The sequence below is a fragment of the Schistocerca serialis genome, chromosome 2 (genome assembly GCF_023864345.2).
Source record: "Schistocerca serialis cubense isolate TAMUIC-IGC-003099 chromosome 2, iqSchSeri2.2, whole genome shotgun sequence".
Lineage (NCBI taxonomy): Eukaryota > Metazoa > Arthropoda > Insecta > Orthoptera > Acrididae > Schistocerca > Schistocerca serialis.
In genome coordinates this window covers 424,881,193-424,903,937 of record NC_064639.1, presented here as the reverse complement: position 1 = coordinate 424,903,937, position 22,745 = coordinate 424,881,193, and the positions used below count along the sequence as shown (strand labels likewise).

At 40.4% G+C, this 22,745-nt stretch overlaps 1 protein-coding gene across 1 annotated transcript in view; it reads right to left on the bottom strand.

Annotated features, from left to right (window-relative positions):
- Positions 1 to 22,745, bottom strand: part of LOC126456035 (uncharacterized) — a 329,352-nt gene that overhangs the window by 18,426 nt on the left and 288,181 nt on the right. The gene's annotated exons all lie outside the window — the stretch shown is intronic.

Below are 22,745 nucleotides of genomic sequence, written 5' to 3'. Positions count from 1 at the left end.
TCATTTCCCTTTAAATGGTAAAAAAGTAGAGACCCAGGCGAAATTATGTTCCTACAATGCCGCATGAAGAATCTGTTTGGGCATCAAGGAAGACTGACATCTGGAAGACCCAGAGACAGCAGACCGATCTTAGCCGATGCCGACTCTGAGACGACAAAGATGAACAAGAAGATGTGGGTGCAGGATGCCGTAAGTCACCATCGCCGCAATCTAGCCGCTGGAGAGGACGCACCCCAACATGTCAATCAAGGTCTCCATCACTGTTTAGAGGCTCCAGCTGGTCACCTAGCTGCCGCAACCTGGAAAACTAAAGGGTGGGACCTGCCTTGGAGGTGACGCTGCCAAAGAGAAAAATCCTCCGCTGTTGTTCACTACAAAAATGATAGGACACTATGTCAATATCCTCAGGGATGGCCAAGCAGCCCAAGCTCTTGTGGACTCTGGAGCATCATATTCAGTCATTTCGGAAAAGTAGCGTTGCCAGTTGCAGAAAACCGTATTCGTCGACAACGAAACATCTCTGCTGAAGGTGGCTAATGGGAAATACGTAAAACCTACAGGAAGACATGTCATTCATGTGGGTATAAGTGGCCATACACACCCCTTAGAATTCATTGTCTTACAAGAGTGTAGTCATGACGTCATTCTCAGATGGGCCTTTTTGAAAGCTTCTCAGGCAAATATAGATTGTAGTCACTCGAATATTATGCTAGATGAAATGAGATAGTGTGGACAGGAAGATGCACATCAATGTGTGTGGAGACTATGTATGCCGTATGAAGTGATCACTCCTGCAGTCAGCACTAGAAAGGTAGCCGTCATGTGTCATGCTATTCATCAACCCTTGGATCTTGTAGAGGAATGTAAGAGAAGCATAGCACTGAAGAATAACGTGGTCATCCCAGCCTCTGTTGTCTTGTTTAAGAACGGATTTGGTGAAATGTGGATAGTTAACTGTCACTGAGAACTGCAGATCCTTCCAAGATGCATGTGCATAGCAGACACTAAGCTGTTAATTGCAGAACAGCTGAGCATCATAGAAACCTCCCATGCCAAATCTGTGGGTGAAATTAGCGCTCCAACTATGAGATAAGATCATCTAGCTCGAGTTATCACCAGATCTCAATAAGGAACAACAGAAGAAGCTACTTGCCATTCTTCAAGAGTTCTCTGAATGCTTCAATTCACAGGTGAAGAGCAAATGATACAAATCGGCGGTCAAGTACCGGATTAGCACTAGAGACCATCAACCAATAAGCCAGAGAGCATACCATGTGTCAGCAAAGGAACATTGAATAATTCATGACAAGGTAGAGGAAATGATGAAGAATGACATCATTCAGCCTTGAGCCTTCACAGAGCCCATTGTCATCACCAGTGGTTCTTATCAGGAAGAAGGATGGCAGTTGGCGCTTTTCTGTTGGTTAAAGGAAGCTTAATAAGATAACTAAAAAGGACGTTTACCCTCTTCCACGAATTGACAATACCCTGGATCAGGGCTTCCCAACTTTTTCAGCTGGTGGACCCCTTCTTCAGTCAAAAATCCATGCCAGACCCCCTAGTCAGTCAAGAGCACAGTAACTTCAAATTTCAGAGTGAAACCCATGGGAACTGAAAGCTTCTTAATGCAAGTTCCATGTTCCCAATGTCAGTGCAACATTACCCATCACATGGGGCTACCATCCACAAACTAGCGGGTTTATTGAAATGCCTTAATAAGATCTTGGTTGACACGCTATCAGTGTTCATCAATGTTGAGCAGAGCAACTGGGATGAGGTGCTACCTTTGGTGACGTTTGCCCACAACACTGCCACAAAGACACCACAGGATTTATGCCATTTTTCCTGGTGCATGGGCATGAGGCAATGACAATGATGGACACTATGTTTCCGATACAGCCTAATGACGTGGATGATGACTACATCAGCCAGGTGTTGACCAGAGCTGAGGAAGCTTGGCAGTTAGCTTGACTCTGCATGCTGTAGGCTCAAGAAAACGATCGCCAAAGGCATGATGTGAGCCACCGCCCTGTTGTCTACCAGCCTGGTAACCTCGTCTGGATCTCACTCCTGTTCAGAAGGTTGGTCTCTCTGAGAAACTCCTCAGGTGCTACTTTGGACCTTATAAGGTTGTAAGACAGTTGTCTGATGTTACTTATGAAGTTGAAGATTTTGACCCTGACACGACGACGAAAGATCAGAGATGCGGTCCACATCCTTCAAATGGAGCCCTACAAGGATCCTGCAACCCAGGCTAATTTTGAAGCTCCAGTGATGGACAACAAGCAGAAAGGTGATAAAAAACGTAGCGGCAAGGGAAGTTCTAAGAAGATCACTGCCAGGGTGAACATCAGTCATCGGGAGTCAGAGTATGCAGAACCCATGACTCGTTCCCGGACTAGGACATAACACTGAGACGCTGTTCTCTTAAGGAGGGAGCAATGTCACTGACAAAGCTGAGTACCACAGTTGCTATAGTGTAGTTGCTATGATACTGGACTGTTGCATGGACGGTTGTGAGTTCAAAACTTACCTGAACTGTAAAGTTTTAATTTCTATATTCAGTTTGAGTACATTCTAGAAGTATCCACAAATGGCAATAATCATTGTACTGGAATATTCTGTAGCTGTATATATACCATATGTGTTCTGATCGGAGGGGGTTCGCTCTTCACTGAAGTGAAGTTAGTGTTCATCATTCATCTACTTACACCTTCTTCTATGTGACAACATGTAAGAAGTATGTTTCATATAAAAAGTGAAATATAATTAATATTCTTGGCAACTATATAATCAAGTTATGTAATATTAGAAATTTTGCAAAATACCTCACCACTATTAATTAATTCTGAAAAATAAAACCTTTTGGTTTAAAATAAATTAAAGAAGCTTTCATGTCACATCCATCCATGTGCAATAAAGCTGGTTTCTGAAACACCATTTTTAACCTGTCTATTTTCAACATATCTAAATGTTTATTATGATTCCAATTCTTTGCTTACATATTATTGTTGTATGTTTTCAACTGTTATTTTACATTTTAAATTGCTTTTTATGTTTTTTGGATTAAATTGATGTTTTTTGTTTCTAGTTTACATTTTACACTCATGTATTTTGTTAACAGAAAATAACAGTAACTCATTATTATGATACACGATCAGTACAATAATGATTATCTGGAAAGAAATGCTTAAAATGTAACACCATGAAATAAAATAAACAAAACTACTTCATGTGATACACGTGACGAACAACGCAATATATTACAAAATTCAGCAGGATTTTAAATTTGACAGGAGATCTTCTAAATATACTGACTTGTATCAGACATATTTCAATACACTGGAGAACCTTTGCAAAGAGAATCAATTATATACTAGTGATTGCAGTTTGATTATATTGTTTCTCAAGTAGAGACTGGCATCAATCATCAGCGGAACTAAATTTGAAAATTGTAATCAAGCTGCAGTCAATAGTATGTAACCACTTCTATTTGCCAAGGTTTTCCTGTGTCCTGAAATATGCCTAATACAAACTAGGATATTTAGAGTATCACCCGCCACAATCTGTGAATCCTACTGAATTTTGTTTTATATTGTGTTGTTCATAGTGTGTATTACATGGAGAAGTTTCATTTATTTTATTTAAATGATCTTAAAAGGCATTATGTTTTAAGCATTTCTCTAGATAATCACTGTTGTACAGATTTTGTGTCATAAGAATGAGTTGTGTATTATTTTCAATTAACAAAATACATATATGTGAAATGTTAAACTAAAAAACAAAACATGTAAAAAGGGATTTAAAATGTAAAATAACAGTTTAAAATATAAAACAAAAATAATCAAAACAAATGCTTATAATAATAATAATGAATGTTTAGAAACTTTAATTAGGTATGTTAAATGTATTATGACAGCACATTGTGTAGACAGATTACTTTTCAAAAAAACTTTATTACTTCTTTTCCTTTAGTTACACCTGAGAACATTCCTCCCCATCAGTGGATGTCCACTTGTGGTATCGGAATGCAAATTCTAGCCTTCCTACCACTGAATAGCAGTCACCTATGGTCCATGAACCTGCTGTGGAGGCTCATAAGCAGTAACGTTTGCTGAATGGTCATTAAGAAGACACTGTTGGTAGCCCCTTGGTTCATCTGGGCAGTCAGTTGCTCAGTCGTTGCAAATCTATTCACCCATACCCAACTCTACAGTTGTCATTTCCCTCTGTCATCTATGCCTTAGGGTGCACGACAATCTTCTCAGTGCCAGTTTTGGATAATGTCATTTTGCCATGCACAGTATATTTTAACCATGATGGCACTCAAACAGTTTACAAACTTAGCCATTTTGAAAATGCTTCTACCCTTGTCACAAAAGCCAATGATCATGCCTGTTTGGATGTCAGATAAATCCAAACTTAGACAATGACTGCACTGTTTCCCACATCCCCCCCCCTCCCCACCAAGCCTTATACACCCTCTGTGCTAGCTGTACCACCTGATGTCTGTAAGTGATTACTGCACACAATGCAGGAAGCACCTTGAGGATGAACATTTTGCCTTCAGATTGATATTCAGTGATGAAGCAACCTTCAGCTTATCTGAGAAAGTTGATCTCCACAATGTGAGAGTAAGAGGCACTGAAAATCCTCATGAAATTGTGATTCTTGAATGAGATTCACTGAAGGTTAACATTTCCTGAGCAATGCCACAGATGGAACTGTATTTTTCTTCTGTGAGACTACTTTGACGGGCACCTTTTACCTACCCATTGTTAGATGACCCATGGATTGTCACATGTGGAGAGTGAAATGAGCTATTTAATTAACATCTTTCTTCCGGTCCTCGGCCATAGTATATCGGGAAGAGCTTGGTGGAAGCATCCAGTTAACAATGGATGTCCAGCACTGCTAATACCGCAAAAGCGGGATTGAGCATGGTGTCACTCGAATGCTGCTGTCAGCAACGTCTGTCTGCGACCACAATGACAGTGCAGCAACCCAGCTGATAGTTATGTGGAGGCAGCCATGACCTCCCTCCAGTAAGTGGGCAGCTTTCTGCTCTGACAGTGACTGCTTTTATGAGTCATGGCAGGCTGCTCTGTCCCAAAGTCGAACAGTGGACCCTGTACAGCATTCTAGGATGTCGCTCTGTGTGTCAAAGGCTCGTGGTGCAGGCTGTGATAGTGAGACAAGAATATTTTAGTGCACAAATGGCCGAGTACTTATATGCTCCAGACTATGTTCATTTAGGGCTTAAGGCATGTACTCTAAACACTTCTGTGGTGGCAAGTGAGGAAGGCTTCCATCCTTCTGCTGTGACATTGCAGTGTTGACTTTTGTACCATACCCAGCTGTCTCTGCTTCACAATGCCCATCGGCTGTGTTTTGCTTCGCAATGCAGAATTGATTGATTGATTGACTGGTTTATTGATGGTGTCATGGGCCCAAACAGTAAGGTCATCAGTCCTATGTTTGAAAAGTTATGTGCGTAAGACAGAGGGTGTCTGCTGAAAGTGGGCAGATCCAGTCAGAGGGATCAAACTATAAAGTGAGGAAACTAAAATCATACACAATACAAGGCACGAAAGGGGAGGTCAAATCTAAAAACTGGATAAAACATAGGAAGCAAAGTGTGGTCTTTGTAAAGAGGAATTATCATGGTTCCCAGACTCAGAAAACACAAAGTCAGATCCCAACCACAACCACCCTGTACCTGCTCCAGGAGCAAAGCAAAACCTTAGAACTTAAAATAAAAACCACTTTATTGAAGGAAACTGAGGACCAACTCAATCACCTGTGAACTGTCTGCTAATATTAAAGACAAGGAATCTGGAATGCTATACTTAGTACGAAGGGACAAAAGGAGGAGACATTCCAACAATATATGGGATACTGTCAGTCTGGCTCCACAACTACATTGTTGGGGTGGTTTTTTATGAAAGACAAAACAATGACCAAGCCTACTGTGACCGATGCGTAGACAGCATAAGGCAATGGACTCCTTCCAAGAGGAGTGGAAGGAAGAGCACTAAATAGCAGTAGTCTCCTTGATTGTGCAGTGTTCATTAAGTTTATTAATGAGTGCAGTAGTGCATCAGATGTCAGTCCACTTTTGGGTGAAGATAGGTTTAATATGGATCCACATATCTGCACCTGGAACCATGTGGGGTACTTATCTGCCTCTTATCCAAACGGTCATCCAGTTCATTCCCTGGGATTCCCACATAACTTGGGACCAAGAGAAAGGCAACTGTGTAGGCAGCATTGCCAAGGGCAGAGAGGTCATGGATAGCAGAGACCAAAGGGTGATGAGAGTAGTATTGCTCTATAGCCTGAAAGCTGCTCATTGAGTTGGTACATATTATAACAGTGTAGAGCAAAGCCTGAGTAACAAAATGGAGGGCCCTCTTAATGGTTAGCATCTGTGCTGCGAACATATTACATGATTGTGGCATTAAATGGTGTTCCATGCCAATAGAAGATGTAAAAGCATGTCCAGCCTTATCTATCATTTTAGAACCATCAGTGTGGAAGATAGTAGCTCCCTGGAACTCTTTGCTCTATCGTATTTGTAGAGGGGGAGTCCCCACTTCTGCAACGAGACTGTCAACAGGACTAGTGCGAAAGGCACAATTTGCTAGAAGCACCCAATAATGATGAAGAAGGTCAAGTAGTTCCAGAGTGGAAGTACCCACTGAGCCATAGTCCTGACAACACTAATCTAGTGTAGGCAAAATCAGATCATGGTACAGATGGAGAAGAGTAACACAGTCTACACCCCAAGATGTGTAGGCCAGGGAGCAGAGGGCATTAAGCTTCCTCATGTGTGTACTGTATTTACTCGAATCTAAGCCACACTCGAATCTCAGCCGCACCTGAAATTTGAGACTCGAAATTCAAGGGAGAGAAAAGTTTTAGGCTGCACCTCCAAATCGAAACAAAGTCGGTCCATTGTAATATGAGACACAATTTAGGTCAAATGAATGACGATACAGGTACAGTAGTTTGGTTTGAGTCATAAGCTTAGCAGTTAAGCTTTACCAGGTAGCCATTGCTATGCGTCAGGCGCTCCGTCTGTATTTATACGGGTACCCTTCCTTTTTCACGTGCTTTGTCTGGTTTGAACCGATTGCTTATTTTTCTTTGATCTGATAAGTGCTGTTCTCTTTGTTATAGGTGTTTACATCACTCAAAGCTGAAAATGCATTATCGTACTGTGTCATGCATGGTTTGTCGCATTCTGATAATGTGTGTTTACGACCTGTCGCCACTCGCGGCATGGCTTGTTTTTGTGCACGCTACCGCCGCTTAAAATTAAAAAAAAAAGAGAGAGGAATTGTCTCATTAGCGAAACAATGGCAAGAGACTGCTATTTGTTGTTACTTACACTGATGCTTTCTTTGATAATGATCAACAAGAACCAAATAATAGTCTGCATATGATAGAAGATGTTCTGAACGAGAGTTTACCTAAAATTTTTCGCCGTTTGAAAATCTTTCCAGACGCCTCTTTTGTACATTACATTCTGCACAGAAATTAGAGTCATTTAGATTTAAAAATCTAGTCAATTGCCGTGCTTCATTTCTGACAGTATTACTATTAGGCATAAGAATAATACGAATATAAACATGACATGATAGGTATATTCTTCCGCGTATGCTGTTGTCTCGCACTAGTTTCGTAGTTTATTAGGCAGACAGGATTTAAATGAGATAGCAGCAAACACGAAAGAATGCATGGCAAAATGTTTATATTCGCATTATTCTTATGGTGAAGAGAATACTGCATGTAGAGTTGGTCATATTGACAAGCACCCCAAACAATCTTACCAGTCGGATTTTCAAAGTACATTGAAATGCTACATTCGAAGATGAACGATACGGAATTTGTATTTACTTCATTGGATAATGTATGAAAATGCAGTGGTCGAAACTCGGGGTGGATAAAAAAGCTCTTCTTCCACCTTTTTTTTTAATTTATTTACTGACTCAGAGCTTTTGGCGCCAGTATTTAGCTTTGTGCCTGCAAAGCATGCCTGTGTAGCGCTACATATATTCGACGGCAGAAGTTAGTTGTGGCGGCACCTACCAACATTTTACAGAACTTCCGTTCACTTTGCACTCGATTCTAAGCCGCAGGCGGTTTTTTGGATTACAAAAACCGGAAAAAAAGTGCGGCTTAGATTCGAGTAAATACGGTAGTCTTCATGTAGTGAATATGGGGCAGCCACAGCAGCTTTTTATCATAAAGAAGGCCAAAGAAACAGGACTTCACTACAATATCCATGTGCTGGTCACCTAAATAAAGCTATGGATCAGGGTGTACAGTGGGTCAACAGCTAAAATGTACAACCCAGGTTTTGGAGGGAGGAAACTGGAAGCCATGGGAAAGGGACCATGCAGAGGACCATCAAATGGTACCTTAGAGCTAGTGTTCAGCAGATGATACCGATTGGGAGCTGCACCACATGCAAAAATTGTTGACATACAGTGCCAGGGTAACCAGAGGCCCAACAGAGGCTACAAGCCCACTAACAGCAATGAGGTAGAGTGTGACACTTAATACAGAACCCTGTGGGATATTGTTTCTCCTGGAGCCAAGGAGTGCTGAATGAAGTGCCAACTCTAACCTGGAAGAGCCAGCTGGATAAAAACTCATGGACAAAAATCTGAAGAGTAACTAAAATGTGACTGCGCCAAGCCGTGTCATATGTCTTACGTAGGTCAAAGAAGAGACTGTGACAAGGTGAGGGCAGTTAGTAAAAGGCTGTCAGATTGCTGTTTCCAATCTTAGAAAATGGTCAGTTGTAGATTGTCCTCCCCAGAAGCAACACTGATAAGGAGACAAAAGGCCCCAAGACCAGAGTACTGAACCTAATTGGAAGCAAACCATGTTCTTGAACAGCTTACAAAGAATGTTGGTCAGGCTAATCAGTAGGTAGCTTTCAAGATATGCTGGGTTCTTCCCAGGCTTAAGGAAGGGGATAATTATGCTGTCTCACCATTGTGATGGGAAGAACCCATGAGCCCAATGTAACTGAAGACCCTGAGTAGATGTTGCCTCTGGGTAATATCCAAGTGTTGGATCATCTGGTTGTGGATGTCCAGGCCTGGTTCTGTCACAGAAAGATAGCAGGATAGGAAGAGGAAGCTGATGTTGCAAAGTGTGTCATGAGGTGTTCTGTAAGGACCAATGGATCAGCACACACAACACCCTTTAGGGTAGGACCCTGGACAGTTCATTGTCACTGACCGTCCAGAAGGCTATGCAGCTTGGACCAAACATGTGAAGAGGCATATGTCCCAAATACAGTGATCCAAGAATTCCTTTTACTCTGCCAAATAAGCTGGCAAACCTTTGCATAGAGATGCTTAAAAGTGATAATGTTAGTCTGCGCAGGGTGTTATTTAAATCATTGCAGCACCCATTGGCAGTCCTGGATAGTGACTTATATGTCCTTGTTTCACCATGGTACTGGTCGACAATGAGGGGGGGGGGGGGTCTATGGATAGGTGCATAGCAGAGCCAGCAGCATGAAGAATAGTGGCACAGATGCCTCGCACAACTACATCAATGCAGTCAGAGAGATCGAAGTGCACAGCAGACATACATAATGGCCATCTGGCTCTGCAGAATTCCCAACATGGGGGCCTATATGCCTGGGAGTGGCAGGGAAATGATAGAGTCACTGGAAAGTGGTTGAAGTCACAAAGATTGTTATGGGGTGACTACTGTAGGGAAGCCATAACAGCAGGGCAGGGGGTGGTGAGATCAATGGCAGAAAAGGTACCATGAGTGTCACTGAAGTGGGTAGGGGAACCGTCATTGATGAGACACAAATCAAAGTATGTAATAAGTTGGTCAATTAGAAGGCCCCTACCCATCAAAGTGGCACTCCACCACAGGGGGTGGTGTGCACTGAAGTCCCTGAAGAGGAGATACAGTGGCGAGAATTGCTGTAAGAAGGTAGGCAGTTCAGCATAAGGAAGTGGCCTACCTGGAGGGAGGCAGACACTGCAAATGGCGATTGGTGGACTCGTTTGCACTCATACTGCTATTGCTGCCAGGTTGGTATGAAGTGGGATGCAGTCACTAATGACATAAATGTCAACCAAAATGCAGTCCCCCCCTCCAGATGCTATCCTGGAGCCAGCACAGTTCTGACAGAACATCCAATAGCCACGAAACATTGGAGGGTGGTCATCACGGAAGTGTATTTCTTGAAGAGCAAGACAGGTTGCAGAATAAGAGGAAACAAGTTGTATTTCTGGTAGGTGACGGTACTATCCACTGCAATTCCACAGCATTATCATGTGGCAAGAGTCCAGGCTAGACATAAAGAAGCCAAGGGAAGGTCACATCACCAGGTCAGTGGTTGTCACCAACGAGGATGGGGGACATCCTTAAAAAAGATGTCAGATTCAGGTTCTGAGGGGGGAGATGGCACTTTCAGGAACACTAGGGGGACCCTGTCCTGCCACTTATGTTTCTTCTTTTGAAGGTTAAGGAGGGCAGGGCACAAAGAGATAGGAGCCTTCTGAAAGATCTGAAATCAAGAGAGAGCGGGCAACCTTGCGGTGCTGAGTTGTGGTAGCAGGCTTCTGACCTGAGAAACACCAGGTGGAAAGAGTCCAAAGAGGGAGCCCCATCACTGGCAGGCACTGAAAAGTGGGGGGGGGGGGCGGCACTTCTGTGGAAGGAGAGGGAGAGCAGCACATGGAGGGAAGGGTGTGGGAACTGCAGGAGTGGTGGAGGGGAGAGGGGGATGGAGCTGGGATAAGGAAGAGGAAGGAGGGGATAGGATGTAACAGAGGCAAAAGTAGATGATATCGACACTGGGTGGAGTGAGTTGCATTTTTAGCGAGCCTCAGCATAAGACATATGATCCAGAGACTTGCATTCTTGGGTCTTCTTTTCTCTCTTGTAACCTGGGAAATCTGGAGAGCATGGAGAATGGTGGTCTTGACAACTTACACACACAGATGGCGGACTATAGGAGCTTCCCTCATGGAGTGGTGTCCACAGTCACCATACAGAGGGTCTGGGGCATACAGCTGGAAGACCTATGTCCAAAACACAAACACCAAAAGCGCTTCATGGGTGGCAGGATGTATGGAGTCATATCACATCGGTAAGCCATAATTTTGACCTACTCTGAAAGGTTACCTCCCTCAAAAACCAGAATAATGGTGCCAGTAGCAGTGTGGTTGTCTTTACAGTCTTTCTGCATACATTGAACAAAATGAACACTGCACTCCAGATTTGTCCAGAGCTCCCCATCAGTTTGCATGGTTAAGATCCCTATGAAAAAACACTCCCTGGACCACATTCTGAGACTGGTGAGGGCGTAATAGACTGGGACATCACCAAGACAATCACAAGCATGAAGGGCTGCAGATTGAGTGGCAAAAGAAACTTACTGAGAGACTCCACTTCACCAAATGTGTCCTTAATATTCTCCACAAAAAACAATGGTTTTGTGGCAGTGACTGTGCTCCCATCCATCCTAGCACAGACCAGGTAGCAGGTAAAGTGTTTCATCCCAAAACAGTGAGCCTGACCCTCCTCCGTGGGTGTAGTCAGGGGAGGAAAGGCTTCAGGGCCATACAAAGCACCATTCAATGAACCTTTACCCATTGAGGAGATGGCCGCTTGAGAATGGCCAGACTTTTGCAGCTTGATACACTTCATGTGCCAAGCATCTTCACTGATACCATCCACTTTGATTAGTGACTCTTCCCATGGATGCCACCCACCCACAGCAAGGGCTGTCTGGCATGGCAGCTGTTGTCAGGTGTTCCGATGTTCCAGGATGACAACCAACCACTCCTTGGCATACAATGGAGGCAACAGCTCAGGTATCAGTAGTGTGATCTGTAGTTATCAGCACAGTGGGGAGGGGGTGGGGGCACTCCTCCAACCTGCATCTCGACAGTAGGCTCACTGTCTGCGACCATGGGAATGGCTTTCTCCTCTGATATCAAATCCGCAATTATCTCTCATTGACCAAATTCTTGAACAGTTCTAACATTTCTGGATTGAAATTTACCTACCTGCAACCCGAAGAACCTTCAAGCAATCTGCCTTGAAGCGACAGTTCACACATATGCTCAACTTGTGCCCACATGACAGCCACACCACATGGACTGGCTACATGTGTTGGTGACCAAGAAGGATGGAGGGGGCCTATGTAGGGAAGGAAGAGGTGAAGGAAGTGGGGAAAGAAATCCATGACATAGGCTCTAGGGAGGGAGTTCTTCCCCAAATGGCTCACACAAAGGACATAAAATTTAAATGTGGAGGTCAAACCAAAACACCAAAAAGGATTAAAGAGAACAGGCGAGAGGAACAAAACTGCAAAGAATGGAGGGTACCAGGTGGATAGCCAGGTTGACATTCATCAGAACACAAAGAGGGAAAGGAGGTGACATTGGGGAAGAAGTGAGGATGGAGAAGGAGGGGTGTGGTGAAAGAAATGCAGCCCAGGAGGGAAGAAAGCTTCTGTGCCCGTTTTGTCTCTCAAGAAATATTCTAACAATTGGTTTCCTTAACCCTATCACTTAATCTTACACATTTCTAAAGGGCCCCTTGCCCTGGTCCTTAACTCAAACACTATGGAACTTATTTCATTACTAGTCTTCTTGTATGATGACTAGTAACTTTTTATTCCAAACTCACAAGCTGTAATGAACCAATTATCCTTAATACTACCCCCTTGTGTGTTCGTCGTCCTGCTGCTTTTATGCTCAGTGCATCCAAGCCACTGGAATCTGAATGATGGCCGAGTCCAAACCCAGTCTTTTTCTTTGTCTTGTAGTACCAAAACAATGACTATGTTCAACAGAACAAGTGCCACTGTGATGGATGGTGTGACAATAGCCAATATTATCTCTTTCTGGTACTGATTTTCCTGATATAAATTTTCATGCTGCAAGAAGGCTTCCAGGGAGACTCATCACTCCTGCTGGTTCAGAAGCACGGTCATAGACTGCATTAAGTCCATCCCAGAGTTTGATTTAAACTAATTAGATTTGCAGCAGGTAACACTTCTGTGGGTCCCTCTGGCCAACACAAATGAGGTTGCGAAATATTCAAATAAGTTATCCCTGACATCAGTGTGGGCAGATGGAAAGTAAGACCCATTATCTCGCATGCTGTTCCATTTAATAACAAACCAATCCCATTTAATTCTAGCCTCTTTGTGAGCTTCCCCTGCTCAAAACAACTAGCCACTACTACTATCTTGTCAAAGGTAGAGTACAACTGATGTGCCTTAACCTACTGAAAGTACAATTCTGGCTCAATCACTTCTTTATTGCATTCTCTTACCTCCTTTTGTCCCACTAGCAATTTCACTGCACAGGAATCCTGCCCCTCTCTAACTACCATATTCAGACAGACCACAATTTCCCCTCAGTAGCATTTTTGTAACTACTTCCTACATATCTGGCCTTGTCTTCTGCAATTAATAATAGCTGCTGTGTTTTTACTCTAACAGATTTCTTCAGTATACCCCACTTGACAGGATATACATGAACTATGCATCACTCATAACGTGCTTGTTTCCCTGCTATTTGTATAGAAATGGAAATGGAAATTTTCACTCCATCAGTTCTCACTGATCCTGTGGCTGCCTTGAAATAAAAAGGTAAGTTTTTGGGCTTGGTTTCTAAAACCAACCCCAATTCCAGTGTTAGTTCCTCCTGTATCTTCCTTAGACCCTCTAAATACTGCTCTGGTAACAAGCCTACCCCTAGATGACCTCTTAATAGGCTGTTGCATAACCTCCCGTAGTTGTTACTTTCCCTCATGTTTCCAAAACACTGTCCTCTATGCACTGCAATCATTTTGTCATTATTACTTCCCTATCTAAGAATTTTACTTTGGTTTGTAGTTCCATGGTATTTTGATTAACTGCCTCTTCTGTAGCTGTGGCATTCCACATTACATCTCCAATCAGTTGTCATAGGAGTCGTGTGTTATTCAATATGTCCTCCTCTAAACTTGCAGTCTGCATAGGATGAGAATCACTCATGACTTTGTTCCCTGTTGCCCACTGCATAAACTCTTTTACTGAGTCATTCACACTTTGAATGTCTTCCTCATCAGCAGTGCCAAATATTGTTTTCATAAGGTGAACTCCAGCATCAATCCAACCCCTCTTCCTTTGCATATATGGAATAACCTCCAGTCCTTCTTACACATCTCCCATGTGATGAATACCACCTGTATCATTCAGTGATGATCAGTGATTATTACGTCCTCTTGCTTGGCAAACAGAACTCCCTTCCGGGAACTGGTTCCATAATGCTTCCACCCCAATGAAGATTAGTAGTACCATTATGAACCACATTGTCTCATCTCCTTTACACCTCACCTCTCCTTTACACCTCACCTAGTGGCAGGAATAATTATCACTCCCCCCCCTTAAATTCATTGCTGCGCCACAGCTGCCTATAGTAGTTACATCAAATCTACCCTAAATTCTTCATTTGTGTGGCCATAGTGTGTCTAGTTGCTTTATAATTCTTGTGGGTATTTTCGTTCTCTTGTTTCAACAACAAAAATGTGTAATTTTTTCACCAGATGCATTTCGCTTTATTGAGGTAAAGCATCATCAGTGGTCTGTAAGTTATTTGCATTTTGATTTGCTTTTTAGATTGAAAAACAGTTCATTAAGAATAGGTTGATTTCTACTTATGGTGATTTTTTGGCTGATTTCTCACTTAAATCGAGAAATGCCATCTGCTACCACATTGCCGGATTATTTAACAGTTCGAAAGCAGCAACACTTGCCAAACAGGCAGCTACAAATGCCTGGCTGAAACACGAAATTAAATCACTATACACAAAGAAACAGACATTAAATGAAGAATTATATGAAATTCACCTTCAGCTAGAACAAAAATTAAATAATCCAGCTATGTGCAAGCAGATGGCATTTCCCGATGTATGCGAGAAATAAGCCGAAAAATCACCGTAAGTACAAATCAATCTGTTCTTAACAAACTGTTTTTCAAACATATAACACGCCAGCCTCAGTTCCAAATAAAAACCAATCTTTACCTAGGTTCCAGCCAAAATAAATTGACCTCCTTTAGAAGCTATTGACACTAAACTATTGCGTGCCAAAATTTGGCCATGTCAAGTATAAAACTATAGGACCGTAGTACCCAGTCATAAATCTACATTACTTAGCTGAAGAGAAACAGCAGGCCCCACTGTGCAGACGAGGTTAGTTGGCTGCTTATGCTCCTATAAGAGAACAATGCCTCCCAATCTACATTTAACCAGTTTCTTGCTAGGGCACTGTACTTCATGAAAGTTTCTTAATGCTGACAAATATTCTTTCTCCCATCTTTTCATAAAATCACTTTGCAATTTTTCTCATAGCTTTGCTTCTCTTTGCAGATCCTTTTGTATACTTGGCTCAGGACCTGTGGGTACTGTAGTTAACTGTTCTCCTGTTAAGAAATGTCGTGGTGTCAGTGGATCTGATTCCCCACATATGATTGATCATGAGTTGATGGCAGCTTCTATTTCTAGTAATAAAGTCCTAAGTGTTTCTTTATCTACTAAGGATTTTCCAAGAATCTTCTGGAGGTAACATTTTGCAGTCCTTGCCATGCATTCCCTCCAGTCTCCTCAACTTCCAAGAAACACCTCAGTGAATCAAGTGCTGGCTGACCCTTGTGTCTTCAAAGAAATGATTGTTGTGTTTCAGTTCTGTGTTTGCTGCTTGAAACATTTTTGTGTTATCCAAAGAAATAGTATCTGGTAGTCCGCATCTTGCAGTAAATCTCCTGAAGGCCATCAAAAATTTATTTGCGCTCATATCTGATGCAAGTTCAAGGTGGAGAGCTATTGTTATAGCACATGTAAACAGTAACACACAACATTTTTGTAAGAAGTTGCCAAGTGTGATGAAGAGTGTGCAAAATCTAAGCCTGTTGCTGCAACTGGCTTAGTGAATTTAATGCAGTTAGATGGTAGAGGAGGTTCTTTCTTGCCTCCTTGGGAACTTCTGGCTATCTTACGAGGGAGACACATCTGTATGGCTCCTTTTACTTTTTGTTTTCCCCTTAAAATCCAAAGTTCATTTCATAATTCAGCTAATACTACAGCAGTTCCTAGGAGATGTAAGCGTATGTGTTGTTTTTGAATAAGTTAACTTCATAAAGAATCAGAGTCTTGTAAGAGTAGAGTATTCAAGTCCACAAAGTGAAGTCATCCTCCAAGCTACATGAGTCCACCCTGAAGAAACAGGTTGTAACATTCTATTTTTGATTTCGATGGAAACTTGGTCTTGTTTTTAAGTGTGTGGTATTCTGGTGGAAAGCTTTCCTATTGGGCCATCTGTATCCAATTTTGTTTTGCTGATTCTACATTATGGATAGAGAATTTACTCTATCTTTTCTGGAAATGTAACATTACAGACGAAACTGAGAAGCCATGCTATTATGTGCAACAGTTTCCAATAAGAACTGTATTTTGATGTGCCAATGGGATATGCCCATGCATTAATAGCTAAGGCTTGTTTGTATATCTTTCATGTCTCTAGTAATGGGTCACAAGAGATTTGTTGTTGAGGCCAAGTTTCATGTTTCTGAGTTAGCCATGAAGGCCCATCTTGCCATAGCATGGAAGATTGTAATCTACCTATTCAAGTTCCATGTGATGGCAAATCTGCCGGATTGTTGTGGTAGGGTAGTATCTCCACTGCAATGGTGTTAAAATTTCGTGGATTTCAGTTACTCTACTGCCAACAAACGTATTCCAGCGATTTGGATTTGCTTCATATCCAGCCAAGTGCCACCCAGGAATCACTCCACATTACTGTGTTTGTGATATCAAACCCAGTAGCCTGACAGAAATATGTCAGGAGGCATGAACCCAGTAGGGCAAGTAGTCATTCAAGCCATTAAAAGCATTACCCTTTAGATAGGAGAAACTGTTTTTACTCACAACCAAGCAGACAACTACATTTTTGGTATAGAATGTGCAAATGTACAGCATTGCTCTGTATGTCCTTTCTGAGGTATCAGAAAAATGTGAATTAATGGTTTTTGACAGTGCAAACCTATCCACCTGAGTACTCTGAATGACTGCAAATGAATGAACTGTGATGCCCAAAATTTCCATTATCTTGAAAGAGGATTTTTCCCATTATGGATATCTGTGAAAAGGAGCCAAGAGGATCACAAAATTTTGTTTTCCTGTGCAGTAAGTGACATTTAGTTGTGGGTCCATCATGTAATTTATTGGTAACAAGATGGTGACTGAAGAGGATTGAATCTGATACCATATCTCAGTCAATGCCAAGACTGTGGTATGTTCTTTAACTGATTGCCCTTCTGTTTTCCATACACTCTTTAGTATGTTAGAATTTGTAGACCATTTTTTCATTGGAAGTTTTAATTTTTGCAACACACCTATCACCTGATAGTATACAGTTGTGACCATATTGTCATCCTCACAGCTGGCAGCAAAGTCATTCATGAAAGTGCTTTTATCTGTAAGTTCTTCTGCAATAGAATCAGAACCTTTAAACTATGTAGCCAATTCACTGCAAATAGGAGTAAAGGGCTGCATGTGAGAACCAATGATACATGTGTAAATATATAAATGGCATCATTTGAAGTTTGCCAAATTGCATCTTATCTCTCTTCTTGACATGAAACCAAACAAACACTTTGAATCTCTATCCTTTTCATTAATTGACAGTTGTAAGAAAGCTTGAGTGCCATCTCCAGCAATGGTTTTTTGATACATCCTGAAATGAATTAAAGTTGACAGTATTTCAGGTAAAAAATTCAGTCCTGAATATAGTGTCATTAAGTGATGAAAATCATTTCCTCATAATGAAACATCAAATATGATTTTCCATTTTGTAATTCCCAGTCTTTCACTATTCAGTGCATGATGAAGATGGTAGAATATGTCACTTGAAATATCATGCATACTGATCCTTTCAGCATACTCATTCTCAGTATAAATTAACATCTGTGACTCAGGAAAATGAACATTACTAGAAAATTTTCTTTGTAATGATGTAAAATGTCGTTCTGCATTGCAATGATTTGAAGAAAGGATCATATCTTTCTTTCTTAGTAATGAAATTACCCTTCCGCCTTCCACCATCTGGAACATATCATGGAAGTTCTGCAAATTGGTGTCATGTTTTGATGAGAGTCATTGTTCTTGTTGTTCTTTTACCCCCATAAATTCCAAGTCCCAAAAGTGATCCATGTCCTTGTCGAAGGACAGAATTTTCATTGAGATGCACGCAGCTAACAGTAAAAAGCCTAACAATAATACTCGGCCTGCACCCACTGAAAATTGATCCAAATATAGAAGGTGTTTCATTCTCTCCTACTTGATAAAAAAACTTGATACTCATTGCAAAGGCGTGTGGAATGTTCTGGAAGGATGTGTGTTGTTACAATTATGGGTGGATTGTTGTCATTGATAAAATTATGTATGTATGCTAAATTAAGTAACTAATCAAGAAATTGAAGTAATAAGTCCTTAGAAATAAATAACTATAGACTGCAGAGATGTTAGCATAAAAAAATCAATGCTTCTAATTAACAAAATGGTAATCTAAAAATCCAGTAACCTTAGACCTGACTATCTTGAGAAACAGCTTAAAAGTTATTACCAAGTGATGTATTTTCATTTGTTATTTATTTTTATGTCTTCCTCTGTAATTAATATTTTTTCTGATTACATTTCTAATTAACTTCCCAATTGTTTATACCTCACAGTTTTCCAATTTACAGAATTTGAGGCCTTATTTGTGCATTCTATGTATTTAATCGGATAAAGCACGGGCTATGCACTACCATTACATTATAGTAACCATATCCAAACTGTAATTAATTACATAACTAAAACAATATGAGAGACATTATAGTAATTAAAGTTCAGAATGATTTTCTTATGGAAAACTAAAGATATTACTATAAAAGATTGTCATTCAATATTGTATTTTATACCTTATTTGGCTGTAACATCAGTTTCTTCACATTTTGTAAATTTTAATTGTAACATCAAAATTGTACAAAATTAATAATGCTTTATTTCGGAAGCTATTGTAAAATTCTATATAAAGCGATGCTGCAACAAGTGAGTTTTTGAAGTTACTTTTGGAAGCCAAAGAGATCAGTGAAGTCAGTCTGTGTTTCGCTTACATGAAGAGTGCTCAGTTCAGATGTCAATGTGAATAAATTTTGTGAAGTATGAAAATTTTGCATTCATTCATCAGTGGACCAGGCAGAAGAAACCTAAGTTAAGTAAAATTCTATGTGAATCGTTACATTTGGTGGAGTTGAGCTGGGATCGATGTTTGAAATGTGGAAATTTGTTTAACAAGTGACTGCTCCAGGTGAACATAAGACAAATGCCAAACATAAATTGTCTTGAAAAATTTTGTGTTATGGACACACAGAACAAATGGATGTTGCCACATGGGAAGTGTTGGTGTGGATGATGATGATAATAATAATAATAATAATAATAATAAAAGGACCAAATTCTTAGACAGCACCATCATTCATCAGATGCGTAACAGTTTATTTTCTTAATTAGTGTTTTGTGAAAGTGACAAACATTTCTGTGGGAAGTTTTATATTTTATAATTTACTATGGCTATTAAAGACTATGTAAAAGTGAGTGAGAAAAAAGGAGTTAGTAGTGAATCTGTAGAAAACACTTCGGATCTAGGAGCAAGTATCAGTGAACTATTGCCCAATAGTAATCAAGGTGTAGACTGAAGCTTTGGTGGAGAGGGTTCCAGTGAAAATGTCGCCACAAGTACTCCAATTGCACAGGGAAGAGAAGGTGGAGCTGATTTGTTAATGTTATTATGCAGCATATGAAAGAAGTGAAGGAACACATGGGACAGATTAGGCAAGAAGCAAAGGAACAGATGGGACAGATTAAGGATACTGGTCAACAGGGTCTACAGTTAAGTTAGCAATTCAGTGAACAAATGGTGGAATTAAAGAATACTGTTACTGAAATCACTAACCGGATTAGGGAAATCCAGGAGGGTGTGGCAGCACTAAGAATTTTTGTTGAGACAGAACAGGGTGAAGTAAATACTTGTGTAGGAGCAGTAGAAGGAAGGTTAGAGATATTAAAAACTAATTTCACACAAGAGTTGTCCAAAAACGAGGAGAGATTGAAAAACTAGATAAACATGTAGAAGAAGAAAATTCTAAACTTAAAGTAGAGGTTGTTCAGACTAGGAGACTGTTGGAAGAGAAAGTAGAAGCTTACAAAAGGAACTCTGAGCTAGAACTTACGGACATTTCCAATCAAATAAGTACTGTAGAACTAAGTATCATGAAAAAATAGATTTGTGTAAAAGTAATGTTGTAGATCTACAACAGGGTGTAGCTCAAAGAAATTTTGTTAGCAATATTAATTGTGTATGGGGTGGCATACCTTTAAAATGCTTTATAGGAGATGGTAAATTGCATCCTGTTGATTTTTTACAGAATTGTCAAAAATATTTTTAGTAATGACAGACAATGTTAGAATTAAATTTGTTAAGCGATTTTTGGATGGAGAAGCAATCTCATGAACCAATCAGAATGTTAATTGTACCATGTCATATGATGAAATTAAGAGTGAGTTTCTGAATGGTCGAATGTGCAGGGAAGGTGAAGGTAGCTTGAAGGGTTTTTGTGAATACCAATTGAGGAAATTAGTACACTTAGATAAATCTTTTGATGAACTAATACAAATAGATGCCTCAAATAGGAGATTATCGAAAAGAGTACAGTAGGAGTTGATTTATAGACCAGATGACTCGGTAGATCAGTTCTTGTGGTATGTACATAAGTTGGATAGAGCCTTCGAGAGAAATGGGAGGTTAAGTAATGGCAGATTTGGTGATCAACAATTTCGGGGGTGGAATCAAAGCACGAATCAAGGAAGGAGTGACAATGAAATTCAGAATAATAGTAGTGGTTGCAATAGAAGTGATAATAGATGGATCAACTATAGAAATGGGAATATACTGATTGACAAATTAGAAATGGGAATACTTCCCACTCTTCTGTCTTTTGTAGTTCTTCCTTCACAGCTTTTCTTTTTTGAGATGGGTTGTTGTTGTTGTTGTGGTCTTCAGTCCTGAGACTGGTTTGATGCAGCTCTCCATGCCACTCTATCCTGTGCAAGCTTCTTCACCTCCCAGTACATAATGCAGCCTACATCCTTCTGAATCTGGTTAGTGTATTCATCTTTTTCTCCCTCTACGATTTTTACCCTCCATGATGCCCTCCAATACTAAATTGGTGATCCCTGGATGCCTCAGAACATGTCCTACCAACCGACTCCTTACAAAAATGCTGTGTATTTCTAGACTGAATCTCCAATGGTAGCTGATGGAAACCAGCTTTAAGTCTAAACTAGACATGTACTTCATATGTTCAACCTTATGTAATAACTCATCTATGTTCTCAGGTTGATCAGTTTCCCTCTCAAGGTATTTGTTTAAATGTCTTGAATCGAGCACAAGTCTTACTCCACCATCACATTTGGAAACTACCACCAACAGGTTATTGTATGCACTATTGCACCTTTCAATTACAGTGATTGTAGTTATACTCGGTAGAGCATGTATTTGAATTGTGGGTGCTTCTTTGAGAATTACAGGCATTATCACGATTTTATGAATTTGCTAATGAGATGAACAAATGGACAATGGTAAAGATGTACATGTGTTACTAAATGGACAAGTTAAACTGTGACAAAAGACATTTTGTGAAAAGTTTGTTCTTACAAGATGGTGTGATGAGGAGCAGTCTGTGAGTTTGTTTGATATGATAAAGAGTTAAATGAGATCTGGAAGGGGGGATGGGTCAAATAATATACTGTATAGTAGAATATACTGAAATATTAATCAAAAAGAAAGGATACATGTATAATTAACTTTGGTTCATTGACTTTAATTTGTATATAGCTAAATCTTTACAGTTTAGAGGTGCTTAATTGACCTTAATTGTAACCTACGTGAGTACCTTGAGTAATGAGTTCATCCCTGTTCCTACCTAGAGAACTGTATCCAAGATCCTTACCTGACCTGGAAGTGAAAATGTAAAAAAAACCGTGAAACTGATAGTGGACTGTGCTACTGCAGCGTAAAGACATACTGAAAAAGAGGGGTTGCAGACACAAGATGGACAGCACAAAAGGACTGATGATTGTGAGCTGCCAATTCCTTAAGAGGTGCAATGTGAACCAGTGACTGGAGCAACAGCTAAGAACAGAAAACTTTTTTGATTTTTTTTGGACTGTGTGTATGTATTTAAGTCATTCATACAAGTAATACTTGTAAGAATGGTTGGAGAGATGTATAACGATACAGCCTCCCCCAGGACTCATATGAAATGTTCGGTGCCACCCTTTTTTATATGTGTCCGGATAGTTATCAGACAATTCAGTGCTTCCTAAGGTCTTGTATGTGTGTCTTTATGTATATCATTTTGTCCTATTTGATAAAAAAATTGATACTTATTGCAAAGGTGTGTGGAATGTTCTGGAAGGATGTGTGTTGTCGTAATTATCGGTGGATCGTTGTCATTGATAAAATTATGTACATATACTAAATTAAGTAACTAATCAAGAAACTGAAGTAATAAGTCCTCAGAAATAAATAACTAGAGACTGCTCAGATCTTAGAATAAAAAATCAATGCTTCTAATTAACCATTTGGTAATCTAAAAATT